This window comes from Haemorhous mexicanus, chromosome 5 (assembly GCF_027477595.1).
Source record: "Haemorhous mexicanus isolate bHaeMex1 chromosome 5, bHaeMex1.pri, whole genome shotgun sequence".
Taxonomy (NCBI): domain Eukaryota; kingdom Metazoa; phylum Chordata; class Aves; order Passeriformes; family Fringillidae; genus Haemorhous; species Haemorhous mexicanus.
The window spans coordinates 32,274,811-32,294,309 of record NC_082345.1 but is presented as its reverse complement, the minus strand read 5'-3'; the positions used below and the strand labels follow the sequence as shown (position 1 = coordinate 32,294,309).

Sequence of the window (19,499 nt, the reverse complement as noted above, 5' to 3'; positions counted from 1 at the left end):
TTCTAATTTAGAGAAGACACTGAAACAGAGCTTCAGCAGTAGAGCTGGCCAGTTGATAGCCCAAAAATAGCCATTAGCAAAGCAAATATAACTCCAAAGAGATGTAATCTATTTAGAAGTACTTTGGAAGGTAGAAGGTGATGGAAAGAGAGGAAAATCTAATGTAGAGACCACTTATAACTTATGATGCAAATGAAATATGATCCCATGGCATCTCGAAGCTTGGGTTATATTTGTCCATGAGATACCAGCTCCTGATCTTCTATATAGAGTTAGGACAGCATTGTAATACTACTTTATTTTGCCCACGCTCCCTAAAATTTTGAAGGGAATGAGGCAAGAGTTATAACACAAAGTGAGAGAAATTACCCTTTTATACTTAGCAATCTGCTGTTTGGTGCTCTTTAGTCCTCTTTGCAGATATATTGTTTTCAAGAAGACTTTGTTTCTGCCCTGACATTTATCATGTCACTACAGTCATTAATACACAAAAGGCTTTTTTCAAATCCCATTTCAATTACCATTCCTCCTATCTTCCATTTCTTGAAGCAAATATATGATGCGAAGAGTGGTGGAAGGTGATATTTTGTCTTTGAATATAATACAGTCTACAGAACTAAAGTAGGCTGAAAAAATAATTCCCATTTTCTGTCTCTTGTAACCACAATACTACCTTCTACTTAGAGTAATTGTGCATATTTGTAGAAAGGAAGCAAATGGCAATCCAATATTAGGTAAACGTACTGTAGCTAAAATTAGAGAAAAAATATCAGTTCACTGAGAACTTACCCTCAATTCATTAGCAAACGTTATCCTCAATATCTCGATATATATACACTGCTACATGTTCTTCTAATTCTCAGCAAAATGGACTTGCCTCCTTTCTCATTATGATTCTATGATTGTACTCCATCTGAATACAGTTACTCTAAAGAAAGAGATGCTTACCCTTTGGTTGAGGTTATATTTTTAGAGTGTCAGTTATAAAGATATACTAAAGCTGTGGCTCCCTTTTACTGGATAATAAACATAGCCCAACAGCTGAAAAGATATATTTACAATCTTCCCCCAGAATCCTCCCAACCCCTTACTGCTAAGAAAAACAAGTGGGCCACTGCAGCATGTCCCAGAACTATTTTGGTATTGGGGAAAGTGCAAGTTCCAAAGCAGTGTGGAAAAATGCCCTGCCAGCTGCTCCCCTCTCATTCCAGTGCAGGCTTAACAGTCTTCCCTGGTCATCTGCTAGATAAAAGCACTTTCAGATAAATTGCTTCTACATCATTAGTGCCACATCCACAGAGATTTTTAGGTGTCTAAAGGCTTAAAGGTTCAAATGAATTGCTGGATGCTAATCAAGTATCATACCTCAGCTGACCTAGAGTAATTGGCTGTGTAAGTCAACAAAAAAACTGCAAAGCAACTCCCAGCAGCCCAGCTCCCCATTAGGGAACAGGCTCCCTCACGTTACTGCGTCTGCCACAGACTGAGGAGAGCACAGGGGCCTCCTGAGGCCCAGAAACGTCACCTCAGCTGCCTCTGCCAGAGTAACATTTGCATTTATAAATATAAATCTGCTTTCAAAGCTCTGGCACCCGAAAGTCATTGATGCTTTAGCTCTCCCCAGTCTGTTAGCCACGTGCCAGCACTCTAGCTCACTGCACACCGAGGGCTTGGCTTAGCTGAGCGCGGCCCATCTCAGGCCTGCGGACCACGAGCCAGGCCTAGGCCTGCGCTGCCAGAGCATGGCGTCCTGAGGGAGGAAGCAAGCGGCTACTCAGCCGAGGGGATTCAAACACAAATTCTTACCTTGTTCTTGGAAGCATGAGGGCTTTTTAAAAGGGATTTATTATGTAGGTCATGCTTCTAAAGAAAAGTTTAAAAATGTGAACCTCCAGTGAGTCAAAACCTTGGAGAAGCAAACAAATGTTGTGTGCATATGAATTTTTTCTAGATCACATGAGCTCCTGGATTTCTATATACAGCATTAATGACAGCAATAAGCGCCAGAATGACAACAACATTGTTGTCATCTTATTGAAAGGGTTCCATACTGTTGTCTCCTAATCACAAAAGTTTCATACCCTCTTGATGTTTCTCAGAGCACTGATTCTTTTTTCTTCTCAAAGCAGCCAACTGACTCCAGTTCCTGTCTCAGCCACCCAACCCACTCTTTTATAGCACTCTTCTTCCTATTGGTTACAGCTGTGGCCTGTTAAAATCAGGCCGGCTCCTAATCCTTGATAATTGGCCCAGCTGCAACTCCTAAGGGGTAAGATTACTTTCTACACTATATTTTCTTGTGTTCTATCCCCCTATATAATATGATGTGGCAAAGCATGCTAAAACTGATTCAGTCTGGAGAAGAAAAAGGCAAAGTAGTTGGATGGTCTATATGAACTGCACATAAACACAGTTTCTGAGTCAAGCTGTGCCCAAAAGCCAGACAGACATGGCCTGGCTGCTAATGCTGCAACAACTGCTGTCAAGGCCGCAGTTGTGAGTTCAAACAAGTAGTCATAATATGTAGCATCACCTCTTTCATTTTGGCTGTTCTGTTTCTTCAAATTAAAGCTTTTCATTAGTACTAGAACCTCTTCTTTCTTCAGAATGAGTTTCAGGGCTGCTGGTAAGTTGCAGTCAAAGGTAGAACTGAAGCCGACTTACGCCAAAATTCAATAGCTATAACCAAAGAAGCACTGCAAAGGCTTCAGCTACCACACAGTACCAGCATACAGCCCAGATTTGCACAGCTGGAGCCAAATCCAACACTTTTTCTATTTCCAGTGCAGTTGTCTAGGTTAGCTAGATCTGTATGTGAGCATTGCTATCCCACCTGTAACTGCAATGTAGATACAGGGAGTTATCATTAGAGCTCTGAACTCATATGGACAACAAAATTGGTAATTTGACTTCAGAACTATTTGAGACACTAAATTTTTCTTAGTGGGCTAGGTTTTATTAGAAGCTATGGATCACAACTGGAAGGACATTGCAATGCAGTAAGGTGCCATGAAAAAGCTGAGAAGAATCCAAGTAATTACATCTATCTCAGTGCAAACTGTGCCAAACTTCCAAAACATCCTGTGGTCTGCTATTTCAAAATGAAGCTGGACATTTACTATTCCTATTCCACATTTTGATTGCCTACCTTAATGCTCTTATGAACTCAGATTATACTAAAATTTAAGGGGAGGAAGTTAAGCCATGAGAAACTCCTATTAGTCTGCCAAGACTAACCATTTTCCCTTTATACTTTTTTCAAAAGCAATATAGGACAGTATAGCAACATGAAACTCCACTTTGCAGTATAGGTATATATTAAAGGTCAACTATATTTCACAGGCTTGCAGTCCCACTGACAAACTGTTTTGAAAAAAAAACCTCTGGTGATCCAATTATCCAGGAAAGAATCAAGATTAACAAAATGCTAAAATTTAAAAATGCCCCAGAATTTCTGGTATTTTTATCCTCTACCAATGCTTTTATAAGCAATAATTTAGAGGCCATGTTGCAGATAGAGAGGGATAAAGTTATGAAACAGCACAGCCACCTATCAATTAACCCTGAGCACCATTGGAAATGTTACTGCCTCCATATCACCTTTCATATGTTCACATCTGGTAAAATACAAATTTGTTTGAAATATATTCAGATTCTTCCTGAGGGCTTTGGTTTTGGTCTGGCAATAAGTAAATTCTATCTTCAGTTTCCAGCTCAGGATTGAATGCTGGGAGCTTCTGCTACAACTTCCATCTGCAGAATTTCTTGTGTGGGCAGCTCCACAAGAAACTCTTCAAGGCAGACTGCAGCTCAGAAGACATTGATGGCTGTGTTTGCATAATGTAGCGACAGTAGATATAAACACTGAGCATGTTTTACATTTCATTTCAGAGCATATGAACTATAGGCATCCAGAAGACAGGACAGAAATTCCACAGAGGAAAATCCAGAGTCACTGCTGTTACCTCACCTTTATAACTATGGTAGCTATGAAACCCACACAAATTCTGGATTAAAAAACTTTTTCTTTTTTTTTTTAATACAGTAGAGGGGGACATTTAACTGCACACAAACATAAAATAAACCAAGAAACAAACAGCTTTCCAAAATACAATTGCAAAATGCATGCTGCTGGTTGCAGAAAGGACTATCTTCTTAAGTTAAAAAATGAGAAACAATATATATCATACACTAACACATCTGTGGCTGATACAGAATTTAAAAAAAAAAAAAAAGATAGATGACACACAGAAACTAAGGAGTCTTTGCGGTGGGTTACTGTCAATGGAAAGCTCAACTTGACTGTCACAAAGAAACTGTCAGCAAACTCATCACTGCTCATGGCCAGAGGGCTGACTAGCACTGCTCAAACAATGGGTGGGACCAACATGAGAAAGGAAATGGAACCCAAAACGTGCTGTTTGATTCCATCCCATCCATGGTTCCTCCCAGTAACATTGTTCTGCAGCCTAGCCAGAAGCCATACCCACATATGCAGTGCCTTTAATCACCCAATTCCTACTGATTTCAATGCGAATCAGGCTCCTAAATGCTTTTGTCAGTCTTAGCTTTATTGTTGTTGCCCTCCAACAGCAGTGAGAAGCTTTTGTACTACCCTGCTGCTGCTTGAACACCTTTCCAGGAGAAAGGACGAAAACTACATGCATGTCTTAGTCATGATTCATGTCAGTTTTGCAAGGAGACAGCCACACAGCCAGCACAAAGAGACACCAGGAAGCATATCGTCATGTATGGCTTTTAGCAGTATGTGACAGCAGTGGCTACCACTATATCAGCATACCTCTTTCAGAAACTCTGACAGCACAGTCAAATATGAAGGAAATTCCTAACTGCCTCTTACTTTCACACATCTTTGAAAATTAGATTTAAGGCTATGCAATTGTGATATATTTAACAGCTATTTTACATGAAAAATGTTGGGCATAGTTATCCTGGCTGTCAAGCAATTTCATTGCACCACTTTATAATATCACAAGGAAATGTGTATTTAAGGGGTGACTCTCTTTAGACTTATGTTCTGTTACTGTTGTATCCGCTTTATGAGAGATGATTGAAGAAAAAAAGAAAAATAACATATAGCAGCTATTGCCAAAGTAAACACATCTTGTTCTGAAAAAGTAACTGAGGGGCATGCAGGTTAAGAGTAAAAAAAAGAGCTTTTAAAAAATCAATTCCATTTATTGCCTCCCGGGTTTTGATTTTTTGGTTTTGGGGTTTTTTTTTTCTGGCAATGAGACGTTGCTGGCATTACAAAGATCTGACATTAATTAAAGAAAAAAAAAAGCAGCTGTGCTGGAAATCATGACTGTCAAAGAAAATTGAGAATACTAGCACATGCTGAGTCTTGTTCTCCAGCATATTAACAGAAATGCATTCCAAAAACAGGTTTTATCCTAAGAAACCCTGACCAGGGGTAGAAATTCTTCTTGCTATGGAAAAAGAGATAAATGCTCAAAATGATAGTCATTATTTATATTACTTTTAATGCTTAAAGTCTTAAATGGTCCATGGACACACCACCACAGACATCACTTATTTTAGCATACCACGTGTCATCACAGGCTGTCAGCAGTGACAGCTGACTGACAGTTTATCTCTTGCATAAATGAGACATTGCTACTGGTCAGACTATCCTGCTCCCAATGAAAAAAAAAAATCTCAGGAAAAAAAAAAATTCTTTCTAGAAGAAGGACTTGAAAAAGTAGGAATTAAAATTTCATCTGGTCCACTGCACTACTCCAAGGCAGGACTGCTAGGGTTTAAACAGTTTTCTGACATTTTTTGACTCTATATCTACAATAGCCTATATGTGATTACAAGAAGATACAAGTGAAATCAAACCTCCCCCATCCCAGAAGAGGCTTCTACAAACTAGTTATAGAAAAAAATATCAATACTGATACTCTAGGAGTTGCACTTAAATTACATGTTCTGATCTCTGGCAGGCTGTTGTAAGCTGTGCCTTGAAAGTGATGCTTTAAGTTTGAAAATTCCTGAACACAGGAATGCCTAGGTCGGTAGTCCTTGCCATTGGCTTACAATTATTTGCTACACTGTTAGCACATCAGAACATTGATCAACAATTGTCTAAAAAAACAACACAGAGAAATACCACATTCATTTTCTTCATCTGTAAGAAATTTTGTACCAACATACTGATACCATTAGATTGGCTTGCAGGTGAGCAAGTAGTCTTTTCTCAGTGAATAATAAGAATTAATGTTTAATCTATCAGGTGATAGAAGTGCCATTTAAGTAACTGAATGTTTTGTGTTCCTCCTGAAGACAATGTGATTTTAAGCCTGTTTTCGTAAGATGCCTTGAATAAACTTATTTCCCTTCTGGAGATATTTATATTTCCTAACTGCAATCTTACCAATTACTTCAATGTAATAAAAGTCTCAGACTATAAAAAAAGTAAAGCTAAGCACATTTTCAAAGTTGTTCTCCTGTTTAGTCATCACATTTTGGGAACAAAATGTTGGCTCTTGGTTAAAGAGGAAATATCAGAAATACCATATGCAATGAGGTTCCCAAAATGGCAGCTCGTAGCTGCAGCAAAGTGCTTTCACTGATGCAAAACCAAAAATCTTAATCCACATGGGCAAATTAAGTACTATTCTTATTAACTGCAGCTAGTATGCACCATAAAATCATATTTTTAATCTTTTTTTATTTTTGCCATTCATATCTGCCTTACCCTTTTTTCATACCTGCCTTACCCTTTCGGTTCCATTCTTTTTCTTGATGCTCATTCTTGCTGTTTTAGTTTTCAGAAATTCTTTCTATCATTCCACTTTAGTTTCAGTTTAGTCCAGAACTCACTGCTTACATGATCTCAAACAGCAACCATTTTATTCTTGAAAAGTGCTGAGGAGCAAAAGCAAGAAAACAAAACAAAACAGAACCCCACAAGCTAATTTGCAACTATTTCAGTTTCACAAAGAGGGCAATTTGAGATGTTTACACTGCTGGAAGAGGGAGACTTTTTAAAGGAAAGTTTAGAATTTTTGTATACTATTTCAAAACAAAGTAAGAATTACTAGCTTTACTTCATCCTTGCAAAATAATTCTCTATTATTTACAGATGCCAGTCTGACCTGGGTTACTGTTTGAAAATATTCCTTGTTCATAAAATCAGTATCGCAGATAATCTGAGACTACTTAAGTGACTCTTGATGAGTCATTGAAGTTACTACTTAAATTACCCACTTAAGTCATTTTGATGCTCATTTCTGCACAGGATTACCATTAAAGTCATAGAAATAATGCTGCTAGATAAGCCAGTGATCCTGTTGTTTCCAGAAGCACTTGTAAAAAAAGAAAATCCTTCAAAGGATGTTGTAAGAAGCCCTATTGTGACAAGTTCTAGAACTGCCTGCCCATGCGGGAATTTTTTTTTTAATTACAGGAAATTTATTATTTTTACATCAAATGCTCAGACTTGATTTCAGTTGGACTTCCATATCCATATAGCAAAACATAGTATCAGACACAGATGTTGAGAATGTAAAATTTAATTTTGCTTGAACTTTTATAAGACATCCACATTTACCTTACTAAGAAAAGATTTTTCAGAAATACAGATATAGAGATAATTTGAGTAGTATAAAACAGTGCAACATGTGAGAAAACTGCCATGGGCCAAATCCTGTAGGTTTTCAACTATGAAAATGAAAAATACAGAAAAATACAGGACTGATTTATTTTTTAGTAGGAAGTGAGGAGGGGAAAAGAATTACCAAATATTGAAGGCTTTTATGTGTGACAAGACACAAAATCCACAGTATTACTATCTACATCCATTTAATCTCTCTTAGGAGTCTTCTTCTCCCTTAAAAATGCATACTGAAACTACTACTCCACATACTAGCACAAATAAAATTAGCACATACTATCAAATAAATATTTTATCCAGCACCAGTAAAGAGTAAGTACAGCACTGTCACCAAACTATAGAAAGTCACCAAGACATACAATAGGAGATGAGAGCAGAGTAGATCCTAATTCCCATCTCTGTACTGCACACACAATCAATAATCAAAACCAATCTTGGCTAAAATTCTTAGTGGGAAGAATTAACCCAACAGACTTATACTAAGGCATACAGCTCACCAAAATGAAGCACAGGAGAAAGAAAACAACCATTTGATCACTTCTGCCTTTTTCTGTCCAGAATTCAGCCTCCCATGCTTTGCAATGCCTTTACAGCACCCACTAAACATCTTGGAAGATCTCCTAAAGGGCAATGGAGACCATTAACTCTGGTCATCCATGCCAGGAAAGGCATTTTCATAGATTATCCAATAACATCTTGTATGTTTTTCTGCAGTGGAATAGCTGAGACATAACATATTTCAAGAGAGTCGCTGAAGTTCAAGACTTAGAACCTGTGTGAAGGAAAAACACTTGTACATCTTTCACAAGCTCATTCAGGCTATTCAGTGAAGCTGTTTGAAACTCAAGAGCAATGGAAGCATCAAAATGAGTGAAATGTAAACAAAATGCAAATGAAATACTAGAAATCTAAATCAATTAACAGCTTCCTGGCTTTTGGTTTGGGTTTTTTGTTTTTGTGGTTTTGTTGTTATTACTGCTGTCTGTTGGATTACAGTCAACTACAATAAAAGGTGAAACAATCCTTGAGCAGACCAACCCTTCCACATAGCAGAACAGTCATAACTGCCCTTCTATCAGCAATGGTTATGGCTCACACAACTTCCTTGCTGCCAAGATAACCTTATCACTGTAGAAATAGGCATAAAGGGAAGAAAGGAAGAGCAGAAAGGGAACTGGGAAACAGAGAATTCTTTAAAAGCAAGCATTCAGCTGTCTATCTCTCTGCTCTTAATAAAAATTCATTGCCCCTTCAGCATACCCTGGAATTGTCACCCATTCCCTGGCACAACCCTCTATACCTACTCTCAGGTTGGCTCCATACATTGCCTTACATGTTTTTGAGCACATTCTTTTCCCCACACTCACTCAATCACACCCTCTTCTTCCTCTAGTACTCTTCAGCTTTCACAGCACAAGTATATTACTCACAAAGCTGAGTTTGAAGTTATGTTAGATGTGGATGTTACCAAGTACGAATTATGAAGGTCAGTGTGTTAAGAAGTTTCTTCTTGTGGTTGCAGAAAGAAAATGTGGAGTATACACTAGTTAGCAGCCAATGAAGCAGAGCCATCCAATGGTTCAGATGAAAAGTCAAACATGAAAGAACACGTAGTTTGAGTTTCTATTATACCACATTGAACAGGTGCTCCAGAGTTCTTATGATGAAATAACATTTTTAAGTAGCTGGATTCACAAAGTATTACTCAAAAAGAAAATATGTGAAAGAATAGTTTCTTAATATCATTTGACATTTAAAATTGGGGTTAGTATTTAAAGTCTATTCACTAAGAATGGCAATGAGGTAATATACTGTACATCAAGTTGAAGCTCATAACGTGGTAAATGCTCAATAGCTGTAGACATGAAAGATGTCTTCAAATATCTGCCAAGGCAGAAGAATTATGGTCGCATCTGTAGTTTACAATCCTTAACATAAGAATGAATTTTACAGCACCTTTAGAAATTAATCTACTGAAGCAGTTTCTCTGAATGAATCAAAATCATTGTAACAGGAAAAACAGTGAAAGAACCAATCTTACCTTAAAATAAACTACCATTTCTGTATAATGCACACACACAGTATTTAAAAACTGTTGAGAATAGGTAGTGTCAGCATCAATTTTAAATTTGTATAGTAAAGTACTTGTACTACATGTCCACTCTTTGTTATTTAGACTTTATTATATAAGAGGCCTGTACATTGAGTTCAACTGGGGACAAATTGAGTGGCAGACATTACTTCATAGTTAAAAGGGACTGCTCCCGTGTCATTGAACAAAGAAAGCACACCACTGGAGTCAACACAAAATAATTCATTTGTAATTATTACTAATTTTCTGAGGTCTAGAATGAAATGGTTTTATGATCTCTAATACTAGGGCAACACTACACAAACTCACAACACTCTTACCCAGCATAATACCAAATCCATAACTGGATGTATTCAGGTCCCTTTCACATACATGAAAGGCCCAAAAGACTTTACAGACTTTTGAAAAAGTCCATCTGGCAGCAGCCTAGATATAAATACTACATTAAACTGATACAAAGAGGATGACACTTCCCAAGGTAAAAGAAAAGATAAAAGGAAAGATCTTTGAGGTAATCAGAGAGAATCAGAAAAGCAAACAGAGATAAATTCTAAAAAGCACATGCTCACCATTTATATTACAGAATTTTAATTAATGTGTTCAGTTTTTATTTATTTTAGTGGACTTTGGTGCCACTTACAATGCATCTCTAGAAATTATCTGCACTTTTGATCCTCCTATCAGGGAAAAAATATTTGCAAAAAGTCCAAGTATTCAATTGCAAAATCTGGTTTCAGCCACATTTCAAGGCAAGTATCTTGAGTCTAACAGATGATTTCGAAAGACCTGTCACCACTTTGAATAGCAACAAATTTGCAGTTACAAACACAACTGATCTTTTAGCATTTCCATAACCAGGATATGACTTGTGAACCCTACACCTTCTAACCAATCTAAACTAGATTTGTCCTCTGTCAAATTCTAAATCCTATTTCCAACTTAATTTAAACCACAATATCTTAATTTCCTTTAAAACTCAAATTGACAAGATCTGTAGTAAAGCACTGTCCTTGGTGGATCATTCTTACAAGCTTCCTGCTAATACTAGCAATCCATGGGATCTTTGGTCTTTCCCTAGGATTAGTGTTCATTATTCAGGCAGAAGGAAAGAGTGACAAACACTGAACCACATAAATCAGGTCTACAATTGTCATTAGGAAAAAAAAGAAAAGGTTGTTTGTGACATCTTTTATGCTTCCAGTAATGCATTGCTATTGCCAGAATTTTCTTTCCTATATAAAGATGCCTTATCTAAACTCTTAAAAATAGTAACAGTAAGGTTCAGGAAATAATAGAAAAAATCATAAGAAAATTCACCCTTTGCCATCCTGAGAGAAATGTTAAAACTGGCTACTAAAATTAGAATTAAAGTGTACCCTAAACCCTTATCCCAGAGTTTTCATTTATATACATGTAATTTATGGAGATACACTGTCTTTTAAGAAATTTTACATTTTTTTTACCTACCCTTTTTCCACAGTCAAAATATTAAGTACTCATTCAGAATAATAATTTTAATTTAATCAGAAATTTTACTAATTTATTACTACTTTATCCAAGAAAAAGTAATATTAAAATTTATGTTAAATGGAAAATGAAGCTTTATAAAGTCAAATTTTAATTTAAATATGCGTAACACTGCTAAAACACTGTAAGCCCTCTGCACTCCACTTGACCTGGAGAATGAGATGAACTCAGCAGCATCCCTGAAAACTCAGTCACTTAAGTAAGGGAGCATTGAGATAAAGCTGAAAACAATATTTTAGGTAATCTTAAAAATAGAGCTACAATGTCATAATGTAAGTCAGCTAAGATTACATGAACTGTTCTATGTAATACAGTCAGAGAAGCAAACTTACAAAGCTTGTACAAGCATGATGGAAGAACAGAATTTGTTGTGTCAGTTATTTAATTTAATAGGACAACAAATGAAGTAATACAGCGAAGGTAGAATATTTTTTAAAAAGCAGATTTCAGACAGGGCTATAACCTGAAGAGGCACTGTCTATCAATATGAGCAACAGGCAGACCAGATAAATCCTAAAACAATAACAAAACTTTTCTCTTCTTCCTGAGAAACACTTATTACCAGAATAGAAAACATTTTTATTCTGTGGAAGAACCCAAACCAGCTGGATTTCATCTCAAACTGAGCAAAGAGGGAACTTTAATAAAACAATAGACAGATCAACTCTTACTGTGGTTCAGCTTTACAAGCTGTAACAATAGAAAAGGTATTAATTTACAGCATACTTTGATGTAAATACCACTGCCATCAATATTTTAACAGTTGTTACCTAACAGTAGTAAAATTTGAGCATCATTGCACTGAAAGACGTGAGGCTGTTAACAGACAGCTCAATGACAAGTTGAATTACAGAATCAAATACCCCCAGCCTTTTTGATTTGAAATTGTCCACATTTATTGTTTCTCAGGACAAAGTTCAGTAACCATTTACTCAGCTTCTACTGGAAACAAACAGTAGTTATTATAAAGTAGTAACTAAAGCCTGATGCGCTAACTTTGGGGAAACTCCAGGAGGAAAACTTGATTTTATTCTGTGTAACTGTATTTTTTGTATAAGTGCATTTTTTTTTCTTCTATCTTCCTAAAATTTGGGAAATTGAAATTAATATTAAGAAAAACTATATAATTGGTGAATGCTTCTCAAGACTACTGACACACAAATAGTGGACCACTCTCATACTAGTTGCATGAGAGGAAAAATATTTACAAAAAGGAACAAGTTTCAATAGATAGTTATCAAAATATGCAATTCAAACAATTTTAATTTAAATAAATGCAGGTATTTAAATAATTCATGTGGATTGTGCAATAAAGGAAAGCACTCGGAGCACTTGTCAGAGTAACAACTAGAAGTTCCCTACTTGGCTTTTCCTAATTTGGAGCTTACTGGGTCTCAATGCTCCAACCATCTGACCAGATTCTGTACAGATTCTATAAGATTCTATCTCACAGGCCCTGGAAAGTTTTCTGGATACAATCTGTCAAGATATATACAATTCTTCAGTAAAACTGAAGTTGAAGCTGGCTAGCTCTAATAACATTCATGTTTGAATCCATCCCCCATACCAATACCATTTTATTGTGGCCATACACAGAAAACACGTTTCACCTGCTCAGAAGTAGAGCAACAGAACCCAAAGCATACGGAAATCACTAGGCTAAAATCCAGAGCCACCAGAGTGATTTCCTACTGCTACCAACATGTACATTTATATGCAAATCTTCCATTTGCCCACAGACTGTCCTTGCCCGATTTTCTGTGCACAAAAACAAACCAGGCACACATCTGTGCCTTTGACCTCAGCAGAGCCCTCAGGCACAGCTTAAATGCTACCTTCTGCTGGCCTCTTAACACCAGGAGGTTCAACTCTTAAATTGCAAACAGCTCGGCTGCATATATTTAGTAACAGTAGCCAAACCACACTCTGAAACAAAAGCACTGAAATATAAGTGATAATACCAGGCCCCACTGCAATTTGGTTCCAAAGGCAGTAAAGCATTCAGTCATCAAACTTTCCCATAGAATCTGGATGTTTTCAAGTAGCCCATAATCAATCTTAAGAGTCTTGTAATGGGTCATAAAGATGACAATGACTAACTATGATTAAAATTTGTGGGTTACCTATTATAAATCTGCTCCACCCATACTGTTGTGTGTATCTATCAGCATTTTAGAGTATTTTTCAACCTAAATGATTCTATGATTTTATTATCTACTCTTTTTTAAAGGTAGCTTCCAACAAGAAACGTTAAGCCTGACTAAATGCATAAGGGTCAAGAACCCTTGGAATTAAGTCTAAACCCTTTTGGAATTAAGTCTTCAGATGAAAACATGGAGAGGAGCACTCAGGGCTTTTTATTGCCCTCTCTGCCAACACACGATTGCAGTAACCATTTTTTCCATTTGCCTTTGAAATTCTACCAGATATAAGAGCAAATTTTAAAAAGTGTTTACTGCTCAGGTGAAATTACCTTTAGTAATTATCGCAAGTGTTTCTTCAACTCACAGGTACACAAAATAACTTCCAATGCTATTTAGCACATTTCCTCATAAAACATACCTTGGTCAAGCCCCCAGTGTTTCTGCCACAAATTACATTTTTCTACAGTCAAAAAAAGATGTGCATTGTCATTCAAACTCTCCTGCTAGATTTATGTAAAGTCATATCAGAAATAGACAGGGTCAAATAGTCAGTAACCTGGCTACACAAACATAAAAAAATAAACATAATAAATAAATAACCTGTTCTATGAGACTTGAGTGCCAAGTCTAGCCAAGAAGACTTTTGCTAGATTAGGAAAGAAGATTGCGTAAATGACATTCTATTCTTCCATTTTTGATGCACCTGATAATAATACAGCTACCCTTTTATTATTAACCTGGCTTCTAGCAAGTAGGTTCTGCCAGAAAGAGCTGCATGGTTTTGATGTAAGGCCACTATAAACTCTTTCCCTCAGCCCATGGCTGGAAAACATACTGCACAGATTTAGCCAAACAGAACATGTGTCCATCTCTTGGCAACTCAGTTCATGGTCCAATTTCCTCTGTACATCAAACCAGGACACTGGAGCAGCTGGTATTTATTACAGGCTTGCTGCTGCTCTGGGAGTGATAACATCTTCACCACAGGTAGACCTCCAAAACTATTTGTGTATTTTAACAGCTTTGAATAAGTGAAGTCCTATTTTTCCAATAAGCCAAACTCTTCAAAACCTAGACATATTTTATCCTTTTTTATCCAGGAAACTGAATGGGGATCAACAAAGAACCCCATACTATCACAATCTTCATGGAGCCACACTTCTAATTTTCTTTGCACATAAATAAGGATTTCATTGCAATCACTTAGAAGGCATAACTTTACCACTGAACAAGCCTGTAAGTAAGTCATATAGTCTCTCCCAAATACACCCACTTGCACTATAAGTAATCTACTACCAGAATTAAATCAAAACTTGAATTTAAAAAGTGTTATGGCAATGAATTCATAAATAAGGAGGAGAAAATACTAAGGACCCTATTGCAAAATGCACCTTTCATGGGAGGAATATTTATGACTTTAAAAATAAAAAACAGGAGATACAATTAACAAAGCTTTATGGCCTTAGAAGCTTAACACCAAATTTAAAATTACATAATCTCACAGAAAATCTGAAATACCTAACAGTGATCTTAATTTCTACTTACTTATTTCATGGAATTTGGACAAATCTTTCAGATTTTAGATTGTCTCCTTGACAAAAATAAAAGAATTTTGTATTAGTTCAAAAAAATCTTCTTCAGGTACTTAGAATGAAGTTGAGTATTGTCAAAACAACCTTATCACAGAAGCCCAATAATATATGCTAAACAGTTATGTAAAGTAGTACTTTTTCTATTTTGCTAAAAGTTCAATTTTAAGTAAATCCAAATCAATCACAATTCACTGAACACAAAAAAAAAGGCACAAAAAATAGACAGTTCTCTAAACCCATAAAAATTAAACATGCTCAGATGTCTACATCCAAATGAACATAATTGCATTTAATTGATTCCCCCTTTCCATTAAATGGTGACTATAATTCATCCCCATTCCTAAGCATTTGATATTAATCCCTGTCTTTACTGGCAGGGTCACTTTTACCAGACATCAAAGCACTGCTAACTATACTTTTTGATAAAAGTCGAGATTATAAAGCTGGACTGCAGACAGTAACAGTGTAATTGCATACAGTTCATACCTGGTTTTCAACAACAATAAACCGAAGGAAAAAAAAATTGTTGGCACCTGTAGCAGTGGTCTAGATTCACCTGAAAATTAGGGAGCCCTGTGGATGTAAATGCAACTCCTATTATAGTGAGCATGTATGTGTACTCTCTTCAAAGTGCAGCTGACAACAGCCAGGTGACAATCTGGCTCCAAGGGAAAAGATAACGTGGGACTTACTTCATAAAAGCTTCTTTATGTAGCAGCATGAATTAGAAATATGTAAGTGTTCCATTTTTCAAAGTTCTTCCTGTTCAGTGTTTACCAGAAGAGAGTGCATGTATGAATTGGCAAGCCTTTTGCATACTTTTTGGCACTTAAAATTATTTTAAGACTAATGCTGGCATTTTCATAACTGCTAAATCATTAAAAAGATAATATTTTAAGTCTGCAGGGAAGCTAGCTTGGCACAGTTCTCACTTGCTTGCTTACCTAAAGTAATTTTTTTCCTGCCAAATATATAAAATCTCAGAAGAATCACTACTCCCTCCTATTGTATCATGGTGGAGTAAATCAACTTAAATAAGAACTAACCCAATGAATCCTTACATTTCCCATAAACCAAATTCAAATATGTTCAAGACTTTTTTTTCTAGTTTTGGCAAAGCTGCTAACCAGTCTGGTTGTCAGGCTAACCTTTCCAGCCTCAGCACTGCAGTTACTGCAGTTTCTGCCAAAACAATGACCAGGCTGCAGCTCCAGGCAGCCTTTCACCTGGCCTCAGAGCCGCTGAATGAGGACCTACCATTCCAAAAGCCCATGCTAGGCAGCACTAGAGGGATGCATTCTTAAGACACTGTTTGCTCCTGAACTTTGGGATTTTTGTGCTGGTTTAGCTGTTGAATAACAAAAAAATGTCACAAATGTGGCAGAACAAACGATCACCTAGAATAATAACTAAAGACACTGGTTTCCCTAACATAAAGTCATTAATTGGATGTGCTATTTGAAGAGGTGACAAAAAATCTTAGGTATCTGTTCCTCTCCAGAGCAAATATTAAGTAGAGGACTAAAAGTACCTCCAAAGCAAATATTTCTTTTTTATTAACCATAATAAACTAAGAGTGGCTAAGAAAGTCACATAAAACTTGCCAGAACATAGTTATTGAACACTGCAGTTTCTAATCTCAGCAATAAATGTAGGTCAAGGGAACTGGAAAATCTAATTACTCTGTAAATTTTTAAACCTGTTTCTTTCTTCTCAAGGAAAAGAAAATTGTTCCTTTGCATTTAAGCAGACTTCACTTCAAAGGGTAACTACAGCTAGGTGCGAAATAATTTTTGCCTGAATGTAGAGGCTGTTGAACCTTCTTTGCACCCTGGATTGTATACTCAGCTCTGGTTCACACTTGTCCTCAAGGTATCACCACTTACTTCACCATTACTAGAGCTAAAACACAAAATCCAGAGACACTCATCAGAAAAGAGCAGACAAAAAAAACCCCATCACTGATTAAAATAGATCTTTGGTACCACACTGTAGCAGCTCCTTTCAGCAATATATCCCATTTGATACCCACTATTAATACACTGCATTAAGAAAATACAAAGCAATGCATTGTCACAAAACTATTACAAGTATCTGGTAGCATTGTAAATATCAATTATTCACTGATTACATGACACTTTCACACAGTTGATGCTGATTTTAGTGTATATACAGACCATATTACTTAGATTTACAAGAAAAAAGAAACAAGTGAAAAAGTACAAAAGCTTTGAAGATTCAAGCCTCCTGATGACTAAAAACCAAGAATTGTTTAAGGATCACATTTCCAAACAAAAAAAAAAAATAGTAATTTCAGGCATTTAAGATGAATTCACAGCACAATGAATCTCAGCTTCTGTCTCTCAAAACAAAAATAAAACAAAACAAACAAAAAGATGAGAAGCTGTATCTGCAGCCAGCCACTGACTGGCTGGTCTCACAGAGCTCTGTCTTCCAGCCCTTACCTCTGCAATACGTGACAGGGAAACCAGGAGTTTCACAACAGATAGATTTGTGTGTTGTATTCTGATTTGGCAGTCAAATGTTTTGTTTGGTTATGGGGGTGGGAGGGGTGAGCTGTACAGAAGTGGAAAACCTGGCCTAAGGTCATCTGATCTTTGGACAGGGCTCTCATTAAGTATAACTCCTATTTCTGAACCTCCTCCAATTCCATGAGAGGTGAAGTCTCCCAAACAAACAAAACAAAAAATAACAACAAAAAGTTAATTCAGAAAGATCCATGTGGAAGACTAAAAATGGGTTTGTACTGAAAGATAAACCCTGAAACACTAGCTACAGGAACCATCCAAACCAAAATGAGCTCTACTCTGGTCTGTTTTAAAAAGCAAAAGAAAGACAAGATTTTTTTTTTTTTGCTTTATGCATTTGATGAATGATATCTACCCAGTTTATAGAGATGTAAGATGCGTCTTTTAAACAACATGAGAATTCAGCAGATTACACCATAATCCCTGCCCTGTATCATGGATGAATTTATGAATAGAAGCATCAATAGCATTCCTCAGTATTCTCAAAACCTTCCAATATTGGTAACCTTTGAACTAAAAATTTCAGACACAAATTAGGTATTGGTACTCCCCTCATATAAAAAAAAAAAAAATGTAAGAATTTATCCTGATTGGAGATTCATTAAATTGTTAAAATCATATGTAGCCTGAGGCCTGACTGGTAACAAACAGCAATAAATGAGACCTGGATCTGCACTGAATGAGCAGAAAATGAAGAAATCTGATCTGCCAGTCCATTTGCTAAGCAGCAAAAATGGCAAATTGGCAGAAGCCTTCTTGAACATATATGTTTATACAAGTAACTAATGTGGAAAAGCAAATTAAATATGGAGTTTCTTAATCTCCAAGTGTTTGACTTTACAGCTTATTACAACTTTGGCAAAATAATACAGCTTATTACAGTTGTGCTTTCTTTCCTTCAGCTTTCATGGTTCTGGAGCAGGACATTGCACTGTTCATTGCACTTAGTTCATATTCCGAAGAAGAGAAGGTCCAAATCTCACTAAGAACCAGAGCAACTAGTGATGACAATCCAATCTCCCTTCAATACATGCCATAAACAGCATACAAAAAGTCTGACTTGTTACAGACCAAAAAAGCTATTGAAAAAATAATATTAGGATGAAAAAAATAGGTGTTCTGGAACAGCAAGAAACAAGCAGAATGGAAGTTTAAAGCACATTGGTCCACCCTAGAAGCACAAGAGAGCCTGCTGAACATCAAAAAGGTTCAGATGAAGGAAAAAGCGTACGGAACACTTGAGACGGGAAATTTTTACAATCACACCACTAAGGACACACTACCTGCTGTCTGCCAACACGGCTGAGGAAGCTTTCACGCACGAGCACTCAAAGCATTGATGACTGCCTGCAGTTGACAGCAATCCGGGGCATTGAAAGGAGTCGCATTTTCTTGTTTTGCTTTTGGGTGGGTTTTGTGAGTTGTTTGGGCCATTTTTATGACAACGGTCCGAATGTAATAGAAGTATGGAGCTAGTAGACTTCTTCCTCGCCTACTGGCAGCATTGGGGAGGCCTTTTGTCTATCCTGAGCTTGCAAATAATGTAATACAAACGAAACAAAACCGGCCTGAGCTGCCCGCACCCCAGCCTGCATAGAGCGTGCTTTCCAAAAACAAGTTATTTCCAAAAGGGGTTAAACTTACAGTGCCAAAGCTACACTCTCGTTACGGCACTCGAGCCATGTGCATACCCCACGTACCGCACAGGGAAAGCGGCCCCGCCTCGCACACCTACGGCGGGCTCGGTGCCACGGCGGCTGCCGGCGCACACCGCAGCCCTCCCGCAACCGCGCCGGGCACCGGCCCAGCGGCCCTGGAGCGGCGCCCCCGCGGGGCCCGTCCGCTGCCCCGGGCCCGCGCAGCGCCCACCCCGCGGCGCCGATCGCGCCCGCCGTGACCGGCGCTTCGCCTCCCGCCCCCCGCGGCCCCGCCCCGCCCGGCGCCTGCGCGGAGCGG

General features: G+C 37.4%; 1 long non-coding RNA gene across 2 annotated transcripts in view; it reads right to left on the bottom strand.

Moving 5' to 3' along the window:
• The window catches only part of LOC132327527 (uncharacterized), a 118,446-nt gene extending 99,077 nt beyond the window's left edge, over positions 1–19,369 (bottom strand). For both annotated transcript variants that reach the window (XR_009486542.1, XR_009486541.1), the window contains exon 1: positions 18,827–19,369. This is a non-coding gene — a long non-coding RNA (uncharacterized LOC132327527). The remainder of the gene's footprint in view (positions 1–18,826) is intronic.
• Between the last annotated feature and the right edge of the window lie 130 nt (positions 19,370–19,499).